The following is a 24,557-nucleotide window of genomic DNA, read 5'->3' on the forward strand; positions in this document are numbered from 1 at the left end:
TGTTGCTCCCCTCTCCTTGGGTCTTCTCTGCTCGATACTTTTTTAGCTTCCCCGACCGGAGGAGAAGCTCTATCTCATCCTTGAGATGATTACACTCATTCGTGTCATGACCATAGTCTCCATGGAAGCGACAGGACTTGTTCATATCTCTCTTACTCATCTCCTTCTTAATTGGTGGGGGTTTCTGGTAAGGGACCTCTTGATGACTGGCCAAATAGATCTCCGCTCGGCTCGCCGAAAGAGTGGTGTAGTTGGTGAATCGAGGTTCATACTTAGTTGGCTTGTCGTTTGGTCCCGACTTAGCCTTCTTCTCATTGTGGCGGTCAGACCCGTTATTCCCATGTTTCTTACCACCACCTTGATCATGTCCGCCACTTTTGGGGGGATCAGTCGATCCACTCGGTTTGTTCAACCCATTCTCTCCCTTCTCAATTGCATCATCCAACTTCATGTATTTGTCCGCCCGGTCTAAAAACTGTTGTAATGTTGAAATTGGATGGCGATGGATGCTGTCCCACAAAGGACTTCAGTAGATAATGCCGGAAGAAATTGCCACCATCTTCCCCTCATCTCCAACCGCAGTAGCTCGGTTAAATTCTCTCATGAACCTTTGTATGTAGTTTTTGAGAGACTCATCTTTCCCTTGCTTTATATATGCCAAGTGATTGGCATAATCAGGAGGGGTTCGAGCAGCACTAAACTGCCTGCAAAACTCCTTTCTAAAACTTTCCCAAGAAGTGATGGAGTTAGGCTTGAACTTCCAATACCACTCTTGGGTAGTGTCGGACAATGTGGTGGGGAAGACTCTGCAGCGATAGTTATCACTCAACCCGAGCAGCTCCATCTGATCTTCGAACTTCCCAACATGCCTAATCGGGTCTGCCTTTTCTGTATAAACTGGCAGTATCGGTGCTTTGTATTTTGCTGGTGGTTGAGCTGCTCTAATTCGAGCACAAAAAGGGCAGCCACTCCTGTGGTCCACTGGATCGATCACAGCTGGTCATTTTGACAGACTCTGGACTACTGCTGTCAAAGCATCAAGCTGGGCTTGGATGCCTGGGGCCACTGCTAGGGACTCATTTTCGGGACCGCCTGGTCGGGTGTTCCTATCCGGCAAACCATCATCGAGTATTTCTGCTCGACTGGTAGGACGGATTGGCTCTTGCCCTTCGACTGGGACGGTCCTTCTTCTATCAGTAATGACGTCCCTCAGGTCCTTCTGAGTAGTGTGTTTTCCCAACCGATCGAACATCGTACTCTGAGTCTTCTCGGAAGGTCTGGGTGGAACATGCTCCTTGCCACTGCGCTGGTTGGGATGCAGTGGTGGCCTTCCTGTCTGAGCTGGGCGATCTTCTCCTCCTTGATGGTTATTATTATTCTTCTCCTTTGAATGGTTAGTGTGATGACTGTCAGCTTCATCACGCCCATGCCCATCTTGGAAGCGGGAAGTCTCATTGCCACGATGAGCTCTATTGTGTTCCTGCTCAGGAGGTGTCTTCTTGCAGCCTGACTTGTGACTTCCTGACGTGGAAGTCTTTGATCGGTGGCTCCTTGAGGGGGTTTCGGAGTTCCCCCTTTGAGTTGAGGCAGTGCGCGATCGGACTCCATCCTCCTCACGACCAGGTGGGTTACTACCACCCCTGCTTGGTCTATCAGTTTTCTTGCGACCAGCTTCTGTGGTCCTTGCCTCTGGGGTGGCTGCCACTCCAGGTGCAGCCTGGGCATTGGCTTGGGTTAGCTGCGTAGCTGCCTCCAGAGCGAGTGCAGCTTCGCGATGTCGCCTGTCGGCCTCCTCCTGCTGTCGACGGATCTCCTCACTCCTGGCGTCCATTTCCCGTTTCTGCTGCTCAAATGCGGCATTCTGCCTAGCCATTTCCTCAGCAAACGCCTCCTGCCTGGTGTTGAACTGGGCCATCTCCTCCTGGAAGGTGCTCATGGCTTCCTGGAGCTCTTCAACTTCTGGAGCTACGTCCTCGAGCACGACTCTAGGCTCAGTTTCACAATCTTGAACGCTAGGACCTTCTGATCTAGCATGCTCTTTAAAGGAGCCTGTCTTCTTGGAGGCTGCATTGGTGTTCTTAGGCGCCATACTTCTCCAGGGACCGTCTGTTTTTCCCTTCAGGCTCTCAATGAAAGCACCAAAATGTTGTTCGCATTTTTGGCCAACGACGTGAGAACGTCACAAACGACAACCTTCAAGAGAATTCAAACGACACAGACGGTTTAATAAAGAAAGTAAATAACACACACAAATTTTATAGTGGTTCAGCCCCAATATATTGCTAATAGCCTAATCCACTTAGAGATATGATTATTTATCTACACTCAAGATCAGATGAACCTGTGTCAACTGAGTTTCTTCAGTGTAAATTATCAGGATACAAAAGAGTTCTCTCTCAAGAAAAAACACTTTCTCTCTCTAGAAAAGTAAGATCCAAACTCCAAATTTTCAAAAGTCCCTTTCTGATCCCATAAGCCATGTATTTATAGGCTTAGGATCATACATTGATATCCCCTAGGATCGGGATATTTTATTATTCGTATTATATTTAAATTACAAAAAATATTCAAAATGTAACAGAACCTCCAATTTGTGTGAAGAATGAGAGATTCCCGCGTACGCCCAGACTGATTCTTGTTGAAGCCGTTTATGGGAATCTTGACGTAGTCTGTTCTATTGGTTGATGAATATCACGTCCTGGTCGACCATACCTCTACCGACCAGTCACACACTTGGCTGGTAAGACACGCACTCCTCTAGTCTAACATGGCACTCTGGTCTAGCATGCCATGTCTCTCGTCTAACATGACACTCTAGTCTAGCATGCCATGTCCCTCGTCTAACATGACACTCTGGTCTAGCATGCCATATCTCTACTTGGACAGTCATGCACTTGCTGGTAGGACATGCAAGTGCTGGTCGGACATATGCATGCTAGTAGGACATGCCAGTGCTGGACATATGCATACAGACCAGGCTTTGTCACTCCTCGGACGCAGGGTGTCTGACCGGACACGCTCAGCCTGGTACCATGTCAATCATGGTCCGCTCGGACCAACCCATGCCTCTTCGCGGACACAAGGCATGCACCCTCTCGATCCTTCTCCTCGGATGCCTCTCCTCGAGCATAGAGTGTCTGACCGGACACTTGGATTGCTTCTCGGATGTATGGTGTCCGTCCGGACACGCATCGGGCTCCTCGGGTGCACTTGGCTCGAACATGCCAGTGCTGGTCGGACAAGCAAGTGCTGGGCAACAAAGTCACTACTGGGTAGCAAAGTCATTCCTGGTCGGGTGCAACTTACCGGGTCGATCATGACACCTCTAAAGCAGTCAAAACTCTTTCTTCATTGATGTATTGGGCTACTTCTAAGCCAGATCACCCAACCATTCCTTGCCACTTGTCATTTCTAATGCCACATCATCATTTTCAAATTTTGGGGATAACAGAAGGTATTACCTTTATGGTGAGAAGTATGAGATATACATTGACCACAAGAGTCCGAAGTACTTCTTCACACAAAAAGATTTGAAGATGAGGCAGATGCGCTGGTTAGAACTGGTGAATGATTATGACTATGAAATCCTGTAACATCCAGGCATTGCCAATGTGGTGGTAGATGCCTTAAGTCGGAAAGGCCCAGGAAAATTATATAGTTCGAGGTAGATATCCAAGGAATTGGCAAAGGATATGACTAGAGCAGGGATATAGTTAATGGTGGGCCAATTAGCCAACATTACCCTACAGTCTACTCTTCTAGAGAGGATAAAGGAAAGTCAGTTGAATGAGCCACAACTAATGAAGATTAGAGGGAATGTCCTAGCTGGAGCATCTAGGTACTATACAATATCAGATATGGGTTTGCTGAGATTAGGGGTGAGCATCTAAACCGACAAACTGCGGTGACCGACCGCACCGCACCACACTACACCGCAAACTGTGGTATTAAAAGTGGAATAGTTCGGTATGGTTTGTATCTTAGCTAAACCGCACGGTGAGGTGCGGTGTGCGGTTTGGCGGTTTGAAATTTTGGTTTGCACCACACCGCACCGTATACTTACAAATATGTTAAAAAAAATTTAAACTTTACATATATACTATTTTTTAGTAACCCAATCTAAAACTAGGAACTCACTTAAATTAGGAGTCCACTTAAATTAGGGTATAACCTTATTCTCTTACACTTCATACACGATAACAACTCCTTCCTCTCTCATCTCATTTGCGCCTCCTTCCTATCACCTCTCTATCTCACACATATTTTTTAACGCACTTACACCGTGGAAAACCACCCAAACCATACCGCAAAAAATGGTTTGGTTTGGTAGATTTGGTGCAACGAAATCACACCGCACGGTGTGTTCTAGCTACTACACCACAGTTGTGGCGTGGTGTATTAAAAAGTGTTCAAACCGCCCAAAACACACCGTGCACACCCCTAGTTGAGATACAAAGGTCGGATCTGTGTTCTGATGGATGCTGTCATCTGACGAGAGATTCTGGATGAATCTCACACTACCCCTTACTCTCTGCATCCAGGCACCACGAAGATGTATCAGGATCTGAAGACTTTATACTGGTGTCCAGGGATGAAGAGGGATGTAACCAAGTATGTGGCTAAGTGCCTAATGTGTTAATAGGCCAAGGCTGAACATCAGAGAGTGGAAATGGGAGGACATCACTATGGATTTTGTGATTGACCAAGATTGTGGGTCAACATGATTCAGTGTGGGTTATTGTAGATCGATACACCAAATCATCTCACATTCTACCACTGAGGATGACTTATACAATTGATCAGTATGCATATCTCTATGTAAAAGAGATAGTGCGTCTTCATGGGGCTTCGAAGTCGATTGTGTCAGATCGGGACCCCACATTTATTTCCATGTTTTGGGGAAATCTGTAGATAGCTATGGGTACACATTTGAAATTTAGTACAACTTATCATCCTTAGACAGATGGTCAATCTGAGAGGATGATTCAGATACTAGAAGACATGCTTCGAGCATGCATTTTGGAATTTGAAGGGTCTTGGAGTAAGTATTTGCCTTTGATAGAGTTTTCCTATAACAATAACTATCAGGCAACCATTGGAGTGGCTCCTTATGAGATGCTATATGGTAGGAAGTGTAGATCACCCATTCACTAGGATGAGATAGGTGATACTTAGGTCCTGAAGCAATTCAGAGGACCAATGAAGCCATTAAGAAGATTAAAGCTCGGATGCTCACATCACAAAGTAGATAGAAAAGCAATTTTGATATGAAGCACATAAACGTGGAGTTCCAAGTGGGAGACTATGTCTTCCTTAGAGTCTCACCATTTAAAGGGGTGAAAAGGTTTGGGAAGAAGGGCAAGTTGAGCCCTAGATTTGTAGGGCCTTTTGAGATCCTAGAAAGGATTGGACAGGTGGCTTATAGATTGGCCTTACCTCCGGCATTGTCAGCCATGCACAATGTATTTCATATTTCGATGTTGTGGAAGTATGTATCTGATGAGACTCAAGTACTGAGTTATGAAGATCTGGAGCTGCATGTAAACCTATCCTATGAGGAGCAGCCAGTCCAGATATTAGATAGGAAGGACAATGTCTTGAGGAATAAAACCATACATTTGGTTAAAGTATTATGGAGGAACAACAAGGTTGAGGAAGCGACCTGGGAATTGGAGTCAAATATGCGGGATCAGTATACCAAGTTGTTCAGGTAAAATTTCGAGGACGAAATTTCTGTAAGGAGGGGATAATTGTAACGTCCCAATTACCCTAATAAGTCTTAGTGCCTTGATTAGGGGGCCAGGAGGGAAATAATTGAGTTAATTATGTATTTATGTGTTATGAGTATATTATTATGTGAATGATGTGAATGGTATGGTGATATGACTATGCTTGCATGTTTAAGTGTATTAAATATGCATGTGGGCCCGTTTCTTATTAGAAGGGAATTTTTGTAATTTTTACCTGTTGAGGGTATAAGTGTAAATATATGTGATTTATGATTGTGGCCACATTATTATGTGGGTATATTTGAGTTACTCGACACGAGGCGGTCCTAGTGAGTGAGTTAGCAGAAAAGTCACAATGGGGTAAAATACCCAGCCTGGGGTGGGCTTAGGGGTATTTTGGTAATTTGGTAAATTATTGGGATTTATTGAGTAATAGGAATTAACTTGGTGAACATTTAGTTTGATAGATTTATTTGGGATTCTATGGGGTAATTTGAGATTAACGGGAATTATGCAAAAGACTAATTTTCCCTTGGGAGTAACCTTTAAGGCTGAGTGGGGCAATGGGCAATGGGCAATGGGCAATGGGCAATGTGGTCATTTGACCACATTGGTTAGCAAAATAGGCCAGCAGCTGAGCATTATGGCTCATACATGTTCACATCCCCTTCTCCTTCTCTCTCTGGTTCCCTCTTGAAGAAAGTTTGAAAGCTAAGGGCACTAAGCTTGCCCAAGTGATCTAGTGGAGGAATTCTTGTGAAATAGCAGCTCTTGATTGAGACTAGAGGTTGCTAGGATCATCACCCACCAAGGGAATTCGAAATTTCAGAGGTAAGATCTCTACTCTTGGTATTTCAATGGAGTTTTTGAGGTTTTGATGATTTTGGTTTATGAATTGTTTGTTAAGTTAGTTGTGTGTATTCAAAGTTTTGGAATAGGCCGTGCTAGTGTTTTGGGATGAAATGATGGTCGAAATTCTGTTAAAATTTTGGTTGGACCAAGTTTGAGCTTTGAATTTTAGCTAAGAAGTCGTAAAAATCGTAATGTTTTCATTTGGGGAAGAACACTTGTGTTCTGGGCCGTTTTTGTTCAAGAATACATACATACAGGAACCATTGATATGTAATATCATTAATCATGCAACACATATATATACACACATTTATATATTATATGCACATTTATACAAATATTCAAGGACAAAAATATTTACCTCTTGAAGCCTATCAAGTGTCCTTGAGTCTTTTTGTTTAAATAACGATCTTCTTATCCAACACTTTGGTACTCAGACCCCGATCTTCTGGAGTATTCTCTACACCTCAAGATGTAGGTGGGCACATAGAGAAGGAGTGTTTGTAATTTAGAAATCACAAGTTTATCTCAACACATGAGTACTTAGATTATGACTTGAGAAATGTTAAAATAATAAGAGAAGAATATGAGAATTTCTTGTCTGACAATTTTCTGAAAAACTTCTGAATCACCACCTTGAGTGTCTTACTATCATACAATATATATAGATTATATATTACATTATTAATAATAATAATATAATAGTACAATCATAATGATTATAGGAATTGATTTAGCTAATATCTAACTTACAAAATTTGAAAAAAATCTATTTTCAAATTATTAATTAATTAAATAAATAAAATAAAAACAATACTGATACATTATCAGTATCATATACACGCATGGCACAGTCCTTGGACTGTGTCATGCGTGTAGCACTATTCCCTATCAGGGAATATTGCATTTTTCCTATTTGCTTTTATTTATTTAATTAAATAAATTTTTCCCAAAAAATATGGTATTATCTTTTTAAGGAAAAGATCACAATCATAATTCAAATTTAAATTTTAAATTCAAATTGATGATCATCATTATCATCATATTTTTAAAAAAAAAAATCAATAAATCAAAAATATTTTGACTTACCATTTTTTTCTCCTACTCAAATAAAATAATTGATTTAAAAAATTAATTAATTTATTATTATATATATTTCAAAATTCTATATTTAAATAAATAAATAAAATTTCAAAATTTAATAATTAATTCCAAATTAATTCTTCAACCTCAATTATCATATAATTGTATATTTGACCCGAAGAATAAAATTCTTCTCAAATTTCCAAATTACAGTTTTACCCTTGTATCGACTCTTACCTTGATATGGTGTTGATGGAGCCACCCTGGGGACCTATGAACCTATAATATCAAGCTCCAATAAATATTAGATTATTAATCAAAGCTCTTTGATTAAATAATTATATTTATTAATATCATGATTACTCCACTATAAATATGAGATTGAACTCTTGATAATTATACACATATATTTACATAGTACTTTATTAAAGAATAAAGTTTCCATTGATATAATAATTGCATACAACGTTAATCCTCTATTAATTGTTCATAAATAAAAGGGAATAAAATTATCGTTTTACCCTTTTTAACTATATCTAGTTCCTAGTGTACCATTGACTTTACTAGTGAAGGTTGTGTCATAACAAGTTTGCAACATGAGCGCTCATAACCTTTTCAGTACCAAAAGTCAATCCAATAGGGAACCATTATTCAATCTATAAGAAGGTATAGATTCCATATCTGTTAAATTATGTCCCCAGCCATATATATCATTGAGTCCTCAAAACAATTGTTCTTAGCTTGATCATTCTGACAAATCTTAACACATGAATCAAATGATCAAATGACATATATATGAGTTCATGGTAACCTCAGGATTAAGATCATCGTATATATGATCATTGTTTGACGTGTTTGATTAATACTAAGAAACAATGTTTAAACAAGTATTAACAAATCACATCTGGTCCAGTTCTATATATCACTATATATAAAATACCTTCACTAAAGTATCCTACTACACTAGTGACCCGGATCTAGGTCGCTTGCATTCATAATGCTAGTGAACAATACAAGCAGTAATTAATCTAAAGATTTCATAACTTTACTTTACTGCGAACTGTTTTAAGTTCATTATCTCAATCTCGATCCTCTCATACCAATATGAGATTAAGACCACATGGATGAACTTTGGAATTTTATGATATTTACTTAATATTATCAATATAATATCAGACATATTCTATATATATAATAATTCAATTATATTATTTATTTCATTTAAAACATTTGTCAACTACAATTGCTTTAAGGGCACTATTCCCAACACGATATGCACTTGTGTGACTTTATGGTCGCATACTTGTATAATGTGCCAGATTGAGTATAGTTATTACTATTACGTATGTTTTTTATATTTAGTGAACTATCTGAGTTGGTTTAATTAAGTTTTCTTGTCGAGCCTCAGCTCACGAGTGTTACGTGGTGAAGGTAAGGGTAAGGAGAAGCTTGGCCAGCCATGAGTTGGAGAGTATTAGGGGCGATGTGTACATATGCAATCTGATCGACCGCCATGACCATGATATCACAGAAGAATTAGGGTTGGACCCTATTTTGTTGCTTAGGCCGACTTATTTTGTAATTCCCCAAAATCTCTAATGTAGTTTAATGGCTGGATTAGTAGGCCGGGAGGGCCATAATTGTTTAATTATGTCATTAAATGATTATATGCATGTTTATGTGAATTATATTATAATATGATGTTAAATGCATGCATGTGGGTCCATTCTTGATTATTAGGGTGTTTTGGTAATTTGGCCCGTTGAGGGCATATTTGTGTATTTTGGTGCATATTGTGATGTATGGATGAGATCCCATTATTATGGAGATATATTCGAGCTATTCGGCATGAGACGGTCTTATATTGTAAATTAGCGATTTTGTCACAACGGGGTCATTTATTGGGATATTGGATAATGTGAGTGATTATTTGATGATAAATTGGAAGTTATTGAGATCAGGAGGAAATTGTGGAAGTTTTGACTATTATGTCCCCGGGGGTGTTTTCGGGACCCCGAGCATTAGGCTTTATTTGAGGTTGCTTAAGCCTGAAGTAGTTCGTAAGATAGAACCGTATGTTAGAAAACACTTTCTTTCTTCCCGTTAGTTCCTTTTACCGTTTAAGGCAATTTCGAAGAAATCTTGAGTTCTAGGAGTCGGAATCAAGTGAGGATCGAGGCATAGTGATCCTAGGAAAGATTAGAAGCCTCTTGACTGAAGTATTTAATGAGAAACAACCCACTCAAAGGTAATCTAAGCTTTAAGTTTTGAGTTTTTAGAGTTTCTAAGCTTTGAATTGGATTTTGTGAATCGATAAGTTTTTGATTCGTTTGAGCCTCGGGATTTGATGATTTTGGATCATTGGGATGTTTGGGAACTTTGATTTTTGGATTTGGAAGTGTTTAGGTATGTTTTTGGAAGGTTTAGGATGGGAGAAAATGAGGTTATGGCTGGTTTCTGGGTGGGGGTTGCGACCCTATTCTTGGGCGCTGCGGCCCAAGCTCGAAGAAGTAGGTGGTGGAGTTTGGGCGTGCTGGGCGCCGCGGCACTGAGTAGTGGGCGCTGTGGCCCTTGCTCCTGGTGTGGCTGGGGGCCACGTCTCAGGTATGGTTTTGAGGCCATTGAGTGTTTTGATCATGGGAACTCAGTTTTAGGCCTTGGGATCGTTCCTACTGCCCGGATTAGTGGGATTCGATGTCCCGGAGGCTAGATCTTGGTTCGGGAACCTTTGTTATTCATTTTATTAATGGTGTCCCATATTTGGTTATGACTAGGTGACCGCTAAGGAACTTAAAGGTTGATCGTTCTCAAGGTTCGTTCTTATATTTACTCTCGCTCGAATCAGAAGTAAGAAAACTGCACCCTGTGTATATGACATGCATGATTGTTGTTGAGGCATGTTGGTTATTAAATGTGGACATTGATTGCATATTAAATGCTTAGCAACTCCTGCTTACTTGTGTATGGCATTGACTAGTCAGGGTCGACATTGGTCGTGTATTACTGACCTAAGAGTCAGAAACGGCATAAGCGTCCTGAATGCAGGGCCGATAAATGATTAGATCTAATCGATATCAGCGTTGAATGACTCTAGGAGCATTAATGCTGGACTGACCCTAAGGTCGATGAAATTTATAAGCGCTTGACTAGTCTAGGACTAGTTACTTAGAGCCAGGGCCAAAGGCCTAGGTGACGGTTGTCACATGGCTAGGGAGCGGAATCCCATGGTTGTGAATCTATGGTCATGTGGTAGGTTATATTGGTGACTAGTTCATCGAACACCTATCTTGATAAGCTAGTGAAGGGATCACTTATTTGAAAAGTCCAGGTGACCCTATTGTCACATGGCTAAAGGGAATGGAACCCACCTTAGTGACTTTTCAACTGTCACTCATTTATTTTGGACTGAGAGTCCTGAATGATTATTATGATCATTATTGATATTATATTCATGCAATATTGTGTTTTCTTGCTGGGCCATGGCTCATGGGTGCTATGTGGTGTGGGTAAAGGGGAAGAAAAGCTCACCCAGCCTTGAGTGGAGAGCTTAGGTGGTGCTGTGTACATATGCGGCCGCTTGACCACTATGGCCAAGGAGTTCTTAGAAGAACTAGGGGGTTTACCCTATTTTTGCCGCTTAGGTCGGCGAGTTGTAAATTTGAAACTATAATGACCATTTTGAGTTGTAAATAGCTTGTAAATGTTTTTATGGGCCCATGAACAATTGTATGTTTTAAATAAAATATATCCTTCCTTTTTGATTAGTTTTTCCACCTTAACCTATTAATAACACCTAGAAGCACATTTTTAACCAAAGAACTCGGGTAGCGAGTTAAATTCACGGTTCATCGTTCACTGTATCTGTCTTGGGGTAACCAGGGCGTTACAACTTGGTATCAGAGCGTGCCAAGGTTAGGGTTCCTGTAGACTGGCTGGGCATGTACACTCATCACTGAAGACAAGCTCAACTCATGGTTTGGTAACTATTTATGTAGTTATATGTATAACTGCTTAAATATAGTATATATGCTTTACCTGTTTGCATGAGACACCATGTTAAACCTGTGCCCTGAATATTGCATCCTCAGCAACCGTGTGCTCAATATTACTGAAATTGCTGGAACATACTTATTAGTATTGTTGATTGTGAATTATTATGTGATACATGCTAAGTGCTAAATACTATAATCATGTATCCAATTGTATATTTGTATGACTGTGGAATATGATAATTGTCTGCTTGTTCTTGGACCGTAAGGCGGCAAGAGGTTTAGTTATCAATACCTGACTGGCCGTATTGATCATTGTTTCAGCAACGTATAAGCTAATAAGAATGAATCTAGGGCAGAGAGATATGTCAGCTAGCCATAGTGATAATGGCCAGAATAATAACAATCAGGGTTAAGAGAATGACCAAGGACAGATTCCACAGCCAGCTCCTGCAAACTAGCAGCAGTTAATTAGCAATCTGCAGGCTACAGTGTTAAGACAGGGAGAAGAACTTCGTCTCCTGAGACAACAACAAGCACCTGCAGTGGCCAGTGTATCAGAGGCACCTCCTGTGTCGGTGCCAGCAGCTGAGCAGCTACCCGAGGTTGGTAATAAATGGGAGCCTCTCTATGAAAGGTTCAGATAGCAGCAACCTCCAGTTTTTGAAGGCAGTGCAGATCCTGCCAAGGCAGAGCAGTGGATGAGTATGATTACCACCATCCTAGATTTCATGAGGGTGATTGGTAATGAGAGGGTGGCTTGTGCCACTTATATGTTTCGGGAGGATGCCCGAATTTGGTGGGTGGTTATTACCCAGACCAGAAATGTTAATGCCTTAAGTTGGGAAGAGTTTCAGACTCTGTTTAACGAAAAATATTATAATGATGCCATCAGGGTGGCAAAGGCTAAGGAGTTCATCAAGCTACTTCAGGGAGGTTTGTCAGTCACTGTGTATGCCTTGAAATTTGATCGTTTGGAAAAATTTTCCATGGAGCTGGTGCCCACTGATGGGACCAGGAGGGAGAGATTCCTTCAGGGGCTACAACCTAGATTAGCCTGTGATGTTCGTATTACCACTGTGGCTGGGGTTATTACCTATGCATAGGTGGTTGAGAAGGCACTCACAGCTGAGAGTGCAGAGAACAAGATCTGGCGAGACAGTGCAGCCAGAAAGGAGTTCAGGAGGACAAGTCCTCCATTTGTGGGTTCAAGTAGGGGTGGAGGCCCCAGTGATCAGAAGAGGAAGGTTCGTGATACCTTCCCAGTTCCAGGTCCTGATAGGCGGCCCCGTGGTGTTTCCATGGGTTGTCCAGGTGGTAATGAACCCTGGAAGTCATATCCTGAATGCCCTAGATGCAAGAGGCGTCATTTGGGAGAGTGTAGGGCAAGGGCCTGCTTCTCATGTGGAGTAGTGGGTCATCTTAGAAAGGATTGCCCTAAGGCCAGAAAAGAAGAACACATGAAAGTGGACAGCTCGGCCCCAGGTCGAGTGTTCGCGTTGACACAAGCAAAAGCTGAGGCTTCTCCCTCAGTAGTTACAGGCCAGCTTCTTAGTGCTGGCCCCTTATAATGTTTTGATTGATTCTGGTGCTACACATTCTTTTGTTGCTAGTAGTATTATTGATAGACTGTGTAGACCCTATGATTTTTATGCTGTGGGGTTCAGAACTTTGTTACCCACTGGGGAGTTAGTGGTATCCAGGAGATGGGTCAGATCTTTGCCAGTGACAGTGGAGGGCAGAGAATTATCAGTGGATTTGATAGAGTTGGTTATAACTGACTTCGACATGATATTGGGTATGGACTAGTTAGCGAAGTATGGGGCAACCATTGATTGCAGAAGGAAGATGGTCACCTTTGAGCCTGAAGGTGAGGATCCTTTTGTGTTTGTTGGTACTGTGCATGGACCTCGCATACCTATGATTTCTATTTTGAGGACTAGGGATCTATTTCAAGGAGGTTGCATTGGATTCTTGGCCAGTATGGTTGATACCACTCAGGTTATGCCAGTGAGACCAGAAGAGACCCGACTTGTTTGTGAATTTCTGGATGTGTTTCCAGAAGATTTTCCAGGGTTGCCATCGCACAGAGAGATAGAGTTCATGATAGAACTGACACTAGGGACGGAGCCAGTGTCTAGAGCACCTTACAGAATGGCCCCAGCTGAGTTGAAAGAATTAAAAGTACAATTGCAAGAACTGTTGGATTTGGGTTTTATCAGACCTAGTTTCTCACCTTGGGGTGCGCCAGTTCTGTTTGTAAAGAAGAAGGATGGTTCTCTAAGGATGTGCATTGATTACAGAGAACTGAATAAGTTGACAATTAAGAACAAGTATCCTTTGCCAAGGATAGATGATCCGTTTGATCAGTTGCAAGGTAAGAATGTATTCTCAAAGATCGACCTTCGTTCTGGTTATCATCAGTTGAGGGTCAAGGAGGGAGACATACCAAAGATTGCTTTTCATACTAGGTATGGGCATTATGAGTTCTTAGTCATGTCTTTTGGATTGACTAATGCTCCTGCTGCTTTTATGGATCTGATGAACAGAGTGTTCAAGGATTATTTGGACCAGTTTATGATTGTCTTCATTGATGATATTCTGGTATATTCTCAGTCTGAGTCAGAGCATGAGAAGCATCTGAGGTTGGTTCTACGGAGACTGAGGGAACACAGATTGTTCGCAAAGTTCAAGAAATGTGAGTTCTGGTTATCTCAGGTATCCTTTCTTGGGCATATTTTCAGTAAGGAGGAGATTAAGGTAGATCCAGCAAAGATTGAAGCGGTCAGAGATTGGCCAAGGCCAAAGAATGCTTATGAGGTTAGAAATTTCCTTGGATTGGAAGGTTATTATAGGTGTTTCATGGAAGGGTTCTCAAAGATTGCTACTTCGTTGACTGAGATGACACGCAAGAATCAGAAATTTGTATGGTCAGATAAGTGTGAGAACAACTTCCAGGAACTGAAGCAGAGATTGATTACAGCTCCAATTCTGAGTCTTCTAACAGATCAAGAGAAGTTTGTGATTTATTGTGATGCTTCTCATCAGGGTTTGGGCTGTGTTCTGATGCAGTCAGAGAGAGTAATTGCTTATGCTTCACGCCAGTTGAAGGAGTATGAGAAGAGATATCCCACTCATGATTTGTAGTTGGTGGCTGTGGTCTTTGCTTTAAAGATATGGAGGCATTATCTTTATGGGGAAAGTGTGAGATCTATACAGACCACAAGAGCCTGAAATACTTCTTCACTCAGAAAGACATGAATATGAGACAAAGGCGTTGGCTGAAGTTAGTAAAAGATTATGATTGTGAGATTTTGTATCATCCAGGAAAGGCCAACGTGGTAGCTGATGCTTTAAGCCGGAAGGGTCCGGGACAGATTTATGGTGCGAGGCTGATAGCCAGAGAGTTAGCAGATGATATGATCAGAGCTGGTATAGAGTTGCTGGTGGGCCAGTTGGCTAATATTATGCTACAGTCTACACTGTTGGAGAGAATCAAGGAGGGTCAGTTGAGTGATGCACAACTGATCAAGATCAGAGAGGATGTTTTGGCTAGAGCATCCAGAGATTATACAGTGTCTGAGTTAGGCTTGTTGAGATACAAGGGGCGGATATGTGTTCTGTTAGACACTGCTTTGAGGCGATAGATTCTAGATGAATCTCATATTACACCTCACTCTTTGCATCCGGGCACCACAAAGATGTATCAGGATGTGAGATCGTTGTATTGGTGGCTGGGGATAATGAGAGATGTAGTAGAGTATGTAGCTAAGTGCTTGACATGTCAGCAGGTCAAGGCTGAGCATCAGAGGCCGGCAGGGTTATTGCAGCCTCTGGATTTCATGGTGGGCTTACCCAGGACTATTGGTCAACATGATTCTATTTGGGTGATAGTGGATCGCTACACCAAGTCAGCTCACTTCTTGCCAGTAAGGACTACATATATAGTTGACCAGTATGCAGATCTCTATGGGAGAGAGATTGTGCGCCTTCATGGAGCACCTAGGTCGATCGTGTCAGATCAGGACCCCACTTTTACTTCCAAGTTCTAGGGGAGTTTACAGAAGGCCATGGGGACACAATTGAAATTCAGTACTGCTTATCATCCTCAGACAGATGGGCAATCTGAGAGGACGATCCAAATATTGGAGGACATGCTGCGAGCATGTGTGATGGACTTTGGTGGATCTTGGAGTATGTATCTACCTTTAATAGAGTCTTCCTACAACAACAGTTATCAGTCTACCATCGGAGTTGCACCTTATGAGATGCTGTATGGTAGGAAGTGCAGATTTCCCATTCATTGGGATGAGATAGGTGAAAGGAGATACTTGGGTCCTGAAGAAGTTCAGAGGACCAGTGAGACCATTGAGAAGATTAGAGCTCGGATGCTTGCTTCTCAAAGTAGACAGAAGAGATATGCAGATCCTAAGCGTAGGAACGTGGAGTTCCAAGTGGGAGACTATGTCTTCCTTAGAGTCTCGCCATGGAAAGGGTTGAGAAGGTTTGGGAAGAAGGGCAAGCTGAGCCCTAGATTTGTAGGTCCATTTGAGATCTTAGGGAGGATTGATCAAGTGGCTTACGGATTGGCCTTGCCACCGGCGTTGTCAGCCGTGCACAATGTATTTCATGTTTCAGCTCTTCGGAGGTATGTATCTGATGTGAATCATATTTTGAGCTATGAAGATCTGGAGCTTGAGGCAGATCTCTCCTTTGAGGAGTAGCCAGTCCAGATACTTGACAGAAAGGATAAGGTCCTCAGGAATAAGACGATACCTTTGGTTAAGGTGTTGTGGAGGAACATCAAGGTCGAGGTAGCAACCTGGGAGCTGGAGTCAGATATGCAAAATCAGTATCCCGAGCTATTCAGTTAAATTTTGAGTACGGAATTTCTGTAAGGAAGAGATAGTTGTAATGTCCCGAAATCCCTAATGCAGTTTAATGGCTGGATTAGTAGGCTGGGAGGGCCATAATTGTTTAATTATGCCATTAAATGATTATATGCTTGTTTATGTGAATTATATTATAATATGATGTTAAATGCATGCATGTGGGTCCACACTTGATTATTAGGGTGTTTTGGTAATTTGGCCCATTGAGGGCATATTTGTGTATTTTGATGCATATTGTGATGTATGGATGATATCCCATTATTATGGGGATATATTCGAGCTATTCGGCATGAGACTGTCTTATATTGTAAATTAGCGGTTTTGTCATAACAGGGTCATTTATTGGGATATTGGATAATGTGAGTGATTATTTGATGATAAATTAGGAGTTATTGAGATCAAGAGGAAATTGTGGAAATTTGACTATTATGTCCCCGGGGGTGTTTTCGGGACCCCTAGCATTAGGCTTTATTTGAGGTTACTTAAGCCTGAAGTTGTTCGTCAGATAGAACCGTACGTCAGAAAACACTTTCTCTCTTCCCGTTAGTTCCTTTTACTGTTCGAGGCAATTTCGAAGAAATCTTGAGTTCTAGGAGTCGGAATCAAGCGAGGATCGAGGCATTGCAATCCTAGGAAAGATTAGAAGCCTCTTGACCAAAGGATTTAACGAGAAACAACCCAATCAAAGGTAGTCTAAGCTTTAAGTTTTGAGATTTTAGAGTTTCTAAGCTTTGAATTGGATTTTGTGAATAGATGAGTTTTTGATTCATTTGAGTCTCGGAATTTAATGATTTTGGATCATTGGGATGTTTGGGAACTTTGATTTTTGGATTTGTATGTGTTTAGGTATGTTTTTGGAAGGTTTAGGATGGGAGAAAACGAGGTTATAGATGGTTTCTGGGCGGGGGCCGCGACCCTGTTCTTGGGCGCCGCGGCCCAAGCTCGAAGAAGCAGGTGGAGTTTGGGCATGCTGGGCACCGCGGCACTGAGTAGTGTGCGCCGTGGCCCTTGCTCCTGGTGTGGGTGGGGGCCGCGGCTCAGGTAGGGTTTTGAGGCCATTGAGTGTTTTGATCATGGGAACTCAGTTTTAGGCCTCAGGATCGTTCCTACTACCCAGATTAGTGGGATTCGATGTCCCGGAGGCTAGATCTTGGTTCGGGAACCTTTGTTATTCATTTTATTAATGGTGTCCCATTTTTGGTTATGACTAGGTGACCGCTAAGGAACTTAAAGATTGATCGTTCTCAAGGGTCGTTCTTATATTAACTCTCGCTCGAATCAGAAGTAAGAAAACTGCACCCTGTGTATATGACATGCATGATTGTTGTTGAGGCATGTTGGTTATTAAATGTGGACATGGATTGCATATTAAATGCTTAGCAACTCCTGCTTACTTGTGTATGGCACTGACTAGTCAGGGTTGGCATTGGTCGCGTATTACTGACCTAAGAGTCAGAAACGACATAAGCGTCCTGAACGCAGGGCCGATAAAAGATTAGATCTAATCGATATCAGCGCTGAATGACTCTAGGAGCATTAATGCTGGACCGAACCTAAGGTCGATGAAATTTATAAGCGCTTGACTAGTCTAGGACTAGTTACTCAGAGCCAGGGCCAAAGGCCTAGGTAACGGTTGTCACATGGCTAGGGAGCGGAATCCCATGGTTGTGACTCTATGGTCATGTGGTAGGTTATATTGGTGACTAGTTCATCGAACACCTATCTTGATAAGCTAGTGAAGGGATCACTTATTTGAAAAGCCCAGGTGACCCTATCGTCACTTGGCTAAAGGGAATGGAACCCACCTTAGTGACTTTTCAACTTTCACTCCTTCATTTTGGACTGAGAGTCCTGAATGATTATTATGATCATTGTTGATATTAGATTCATGCAATATTGTGTTTTCTTGCTGGGCCTTGGCTCATGGGTGCTATGTGGTGCAGGTATAGGGAAAGAAAAACTCACCCAGCCTTGAGTGGAGAGCTTAGGTGGTGCTGTGTACATATGCGGCCGCTTGACCACCATGGCCAAGGAGTTCTTAGAGGAACTAGGGGCTTTACCCTATTTTTGCCGCTTAGGTCGGCGGGTTGTAAATTTGAAACTATAATGACCATTTTGAGTTGTAAATAGCTTGTAAATATTTTTATGGGCCCATGAATAGTTTTATGTTTTAAATAAATATATCCTTCCTTTTTTATTGGTTTTTCCACCTTAACCTATTTATAACACCTAGAAGCACGTTTTTAACCAAAGAACTCGGGTTGCGAGTTAAATTCACGGTTCATCGTAACTGTCCTGGGGTAACCAGGGCGTTACATATTTTGTAATCCTTTGAGTTGTAAATAACTTTTAAACTCCTATTTTGGGATCCCATGTAAAGACTAAAACTTTTTAATAAAATTGTTTATTCCTTTGGTCAAAATCTTTAATAGTTGAGCTATTAGTTACTTAATCACATGTTTTAGTCCAAATGACTCGTTTAACGAGTCCAACACTGTTTTAAACACACATCCTAACAGTCCTTATTAGTAGGGCGTTACATTGGCCATCGAGGAGTGTACTCCCAGAACACCTTAGTATGAATGTAAGCCCATAATATTCACTGAGGATGAAGAAGTACATGTCAAATTCCCACATAACAACCATTTGGTGATAGAAGTCAATATTGCCAAGATGATCATTGTTAGAACAATGATAGATCATGGTTCCTCCGTAAACATCCTTTTCAAAACCACCATTAAAAGGATGATGTTATCTGTATGAAATCTAGGGCCCTGCACACATACTATGTATGGCTTTACTAAAGAAGGAATGAATCCATCTGGAATAATTAAACTAGCAGTGACTGTGGGAATTGTACCAACCAATAGTGCAATCATGGCCACATTTGTGGTAGTCAGCATTGCCTTGGCCTTCCATGCCTTACTTGGAAGACCGATACTTATAGACCTAAGAGCCATTACATCCATATTCCACTTAATGATGAAGTTTCCCACTAACGTCGGAATTGGGTGTGCTAAGGGAAACCAGAGAGAGGCTCGTGAGTGCTATAATTCTTCCATCACAACTGCCAAAAAAGACTTGGCAATGACCAACATGATATTTGCTGAACCAGCAAAGAGCAAGCCAACAACAGTGATGGGAGTGAGCACGATCGAAGAACAAGCCGTAACCTCCTTGGATAAATCAAGTAGCTCCAAATAGGGAGTTGCCTAAAGCGAAGGAGAAGTTATTGATCCTCGCTTTGGGGACTTTGATATCAGACTGAGACCAATTGAAGATATGTAGGATGTTCCACTCGACCAGAAGGAACCGACCAGAATAGTAAAAATTGGAAAATCTTAGCTTAAGAAGTCAAGTTTGAACTTATAAGTTTTTTAAGAAATAACCTAGACATGTTCGCCTGGTCGCACAAGGACATGGTGGGCATTAACCCCACGATTATTAGCCATGCCTTGAACATAGAAAAATACAACTTCATACTTATGAAATAGAAAAGAAGGCTGCTCGACAAATAAAGATCTAAGGCCTTAAAAGAAGAATTCGAAATACTGAAAGAGAATGGATTCATAAGAGATGCTTTCTACCCTGAATGGGTATCTAATCCTGTCTTAGTATCGAAGCCTAATGGCAAATGGAGGACTTGTGTGGACTTCACCAATTTAAATAAGGCATGTCCCAAAGAATGTTTTCCTCTACCAAGGATTGACCAAATAGTCGATGCCACCGTAGGACATGAAATCCTTACATTTATGGATGCTTACTTGGGGTATAATAAAATCATCATGCACCCTCCCGACGAGGAGCATACCAGCTTCAGAACTGACTTAGGCTTATATTGTTACAAAGTAATGCCTTTTCGACTCAAAAATGCTGGCACGACATACCAACGACTAGTAAATAAGATGTTCAAAGACCAGATAAGCAACAACATGGAAGTCTACATCGATGACATGCTAGTAAAGTCAAGAAAGGTTGGGGGGCATGTAGCGGATCTAGCAGAATTCTTCACCATTCTCAAGCATTATGATATGAAGCTTAACCCTTTAAAGTGCTCATTTGGGGTAGACTCGGGCAAGATTCTTGGCTTTATTGTCAATGCAAGAGGCATAGAAGCTAATCAAGAGAAAATCAAGGCTTTAATTGACATGAAATCCCCGACCAAGATAAAAGAAGTATAAAGCCTAACGGGAATGATCATATCTCTTAGTAGATTCGTCTCAAAATCAAGTGACAAGTGTATGTCATTTTTCAACTTGCTAAAGGGAAAAAACAAGTTTGAGTGGACAGAAGAATGTGAAGAGGCTTTTCAAGCACTCAAAGATCATTTGGCACAACCACCAGTATTGTCAAAGCCGATTGATGGGGAAATAGTTTACCTATATCTAGCAGTTACGAAACATGTTGTTAGTGCAACCATTATTAGAGAAGCATACATAATCCAACATCATGTGTATTATATAAGCAAAAGGTTGATTGGAGTAGAAATGCGATACCCCCTGATTGAAAAATTAGCCTACTGCTTGCTGCTAGCAACAAGTAAGTTAAGACCCTACTTTCAAGCTCACCCTATCACAGTACTAATCGACCAACCTCTCAGGCAAGTATTACAAAATCTTGAGACATCTGATCAACTACTTAAGTGGGCAATAGAGCTAGGGCAGTACGAAATCACATACCAGCCAAGAACTGCTATCAAATGGCTGGCCTTAGCAGATTTTATTGCTGAATGCACTGGAATACCAGAGGAAAATGAGCAAACAAAGGAGCTAGAGAATGATGAAGAAATTTTGCCAATATGGAAGCTATTTGTGGATGGGTCCTCAAACGAACATAACTCTAGAGATGGACTTATCCTTATTACATCTGAAGGGCATTGTATTCATTCTGCACTTATATTTGGTTTCAATGTCTCATACAATGAGGTAGAGTACGAGGCTCTCCTAGCAGGATTACTACTTGCTAGGGACATTAAAGCTCTAACAGTAGACATATGCAGTGATTCCCAATTGGTCATAAATAAGGTATTGTACAAATACCAGGCTCGAGGCATAAAAATGGCCTCCTACCTTAGCAAAGCTAAAGATCTTCTGGCACAATTTAAAAAGTTTACCATACAACAGATGCCCCGTGACCAGAATTCCAACGCTGATGCCTTAGCAAAATTGGTCAGTGCCAAGGATACCAATACTTTGAACATAATACTTGTCGAGCACCTTTCCCAACCAAGACAAATAAGAAAAAATGCTATTGCTCGATAACACCCCCTCCTGGGTGACTCATATCGCAATACACTTGGAGCAAGGAATTTTAGCTCAAGACTAAAATTAGGCTAAATTTTTTTCGAGGCAAGCTACTAGATACGTAATCGTTGATAGAGTGATGTAAAGAAGAGGAAATTGGATGCCTCTACTTCGATGTGCTACTAGAGTAGAAGAACTTCTAATGATTGGGGTGCATGAAGATATTGCCCATTTCCTTGTAAGGCACGTATTGCCCATGCACCCCAATCATTAGCAGTTCTTTTTCTACTCTAGTAGCACACCGAAGTAGAGGCATCCAATTTCCTCTTATTTACATCACTCCATCAATGATTACGTATCTAGTAGCTTGCCTCGAAATTTTGTTAGCCTAATTTTAGTCTTGAGCTAATCACGCAGGGGGGTAGAGTCTAGCTAAGAAGATATTGCGACAAGGGTATTTTTGGCCAACAATGAATGAAGATTCTATGGAGTATGTACGAAAATGTGACAAGTGCCAAAGATTCTCCAAAATACCTCGAGCAGCTCCCAATGAACTTAAACAGATGAAAAGTCCATGGCCCTTTGCTGTGTGGGGCATTGACTTAATCGGGAAACTACCAATGAGAAAAGGTGGAGTCAAATTTGCAGTGGTCGCAATGGATTATTTTACTAAGTGGATTGAAGCAGAACCACTAGCAACCATTACTTCAAAGAAGGTGCTCGATTTTGTAGTCAAGAATATGATCTGTAGATATGGACTACCAAATAAAATAGTTTTAGATAACGACACCTAACTTGACAGTGCTATATTCACAGACCTTTGTGTTCGGCATGGTATGTAAAAGCTTTGGTACATTCTCAAGAAAATGGACTAGTAGAAGCTGTCAACAAAACTTTGAAGGATACAATGAAAAAGCGACTCGAGCAGGCTAAAGGCAATTGGTCAAACATTTCACAAGAAGTGATGTGGTCATATCGTACTACTTCTTGTAACCTGAACTGGCTATACTCCATTCTCCTTAGCTTATGGATATGAAGCTATGATACCTGTTGAGTTGACCCCCCCCCCCCCCCCCCCCCCCCAAATCACATCGAAGGATACGTACAACTAAGAACAAAACCACCAATTGTTAGTTGAAACCCTTGACCTGATCGATGAACAAAGGGGGAAATCACAATTGTGAGTGGTTACTAGCAAAAAGTGGACATATACTTTAACTCTCATGTTAGAGATAGAAAATTTGCCTTAGGAGATCTAGAATTGCGACATGTGTTCCATTACACTAAAGACCCTACAACAGGAGTTTTGGGACCCAATTGGGAAGGACCATACCAAATCGTAGACGTTTTACAGCCAAGAATGTATAAACTTGCTCGATTGAATGGTGAACTAGTCGCAAGATATTGGAATGGTGAACACTTGCGAAAATATTATCAATGAATGATGGTCGAAAGGAACGCTTTGCCCATTTACTCCGACCAGCATAATTCTAGATTTATTTACTTGTAAGGCATGATTGTTGTCCATTATTTTATTCTATATTTGGTTGTAAGGCACGTATTGCCCATTTTTTGAACAACAATTATTAGTTAGACAATTTTTTTATTTGGTTATCAGGCACATTTTGCCCTTAAATTCAACCAATAACCTATAATTAATTCAATTCTTAATGTTCTTATTTCAAAACATTCATTGCTCAAGGAATTTTTAATTCTATAGAAACGTTTTGTCCATGTTATTATGAGAAATTTCAAGGGAGTGTGCTAGACACACTCAATATTTCCAAAATTTGTTATTATAACAAGTATTGCTTAACATATGAGAATCTTTAACAACATACATGTATACTACTTTATGAAATGAATTCGAGTAACTGTGTTCACTCAACTAGGACTGGTTATTTGGCAAGTGACCCAAGACTTACCTCCTCGATCAATTGGGGGCATATAAGGTATACATAATCGTACATAAGCAAATGAGGGAAAAAGAACAACTGAGTAGTACTTAGAATTTTTTTTTCAACATTTATTAAGTGTTGTGCTTTGTTCATAAAGAACATGGAAACTAAAAACTTTATTTGTTCGACACGAGCAAGAAAGTTTGAAAACACATATAACATTTAAATTGTTATATCTAGTCAAAATTAGCGAGCATCATACTATATGTAATGCAAAAATATTCGAGATTAAAAGCTACTCTGTTAGCGCCAATGTTTTTTGACCACGTACCTGACCGTTCTGGTGTCCAAAAAAAGAAAAATATTACTTCTAAGGATGTTCCCCCTCAAGGCTCGACCACCTCAGCATCTTCTTGCTCGGGCTACTGGGCGCCATCAGGATTCAAGGAGACTTATGGGGAAGCAGCAACTAACTCATTCTCCTCGCGAGCAAAGCATTTAGCAATCTCTTTGTCCCAAAGGTTGGCGGGTAGGTAATCAAAGTTGGCCTCCTTATTGTTTTTCCAGAATATGAAAAAACAATTGAAGGCTGCATTCCTGAACCTTGTCAGGTCTGAGGAATGTGAATCCTTCTCCTTGGATAGCTCCTCCTCGAGTAGCCTTTTCTCATCCCCCAGCTTCTGCTGCTTCGCTTTTAGCTAATTCATGCACTACTCGAGACTTTCCCTCCTCTGTTCAAGCTCCCCGATCTGGTGCTTTTTCTTGGTCCCCATCTCCTCGTGCACACCTTTCCCTTGTTTTTAACCTTGGTTATTCTGTCCTTTAGATCATCCTTAAGCTACTTGCATAGGTTGTAATTGATAGTGTTTGA

The sequence above is a fragment of the Humulus lupulus genome, chromosome 5 (genome assembly GCF_963169125.1).
Source record: "Humulus lupulus chromosome 5, drHumLupu1.1, whole genome shotgun sequence".
NCBI lineage: Eukaryota > Viridiplantae > Streptophyta > Magnoliopsida > Rosales > Cannabaceae > Humulus > Humulus lupulus.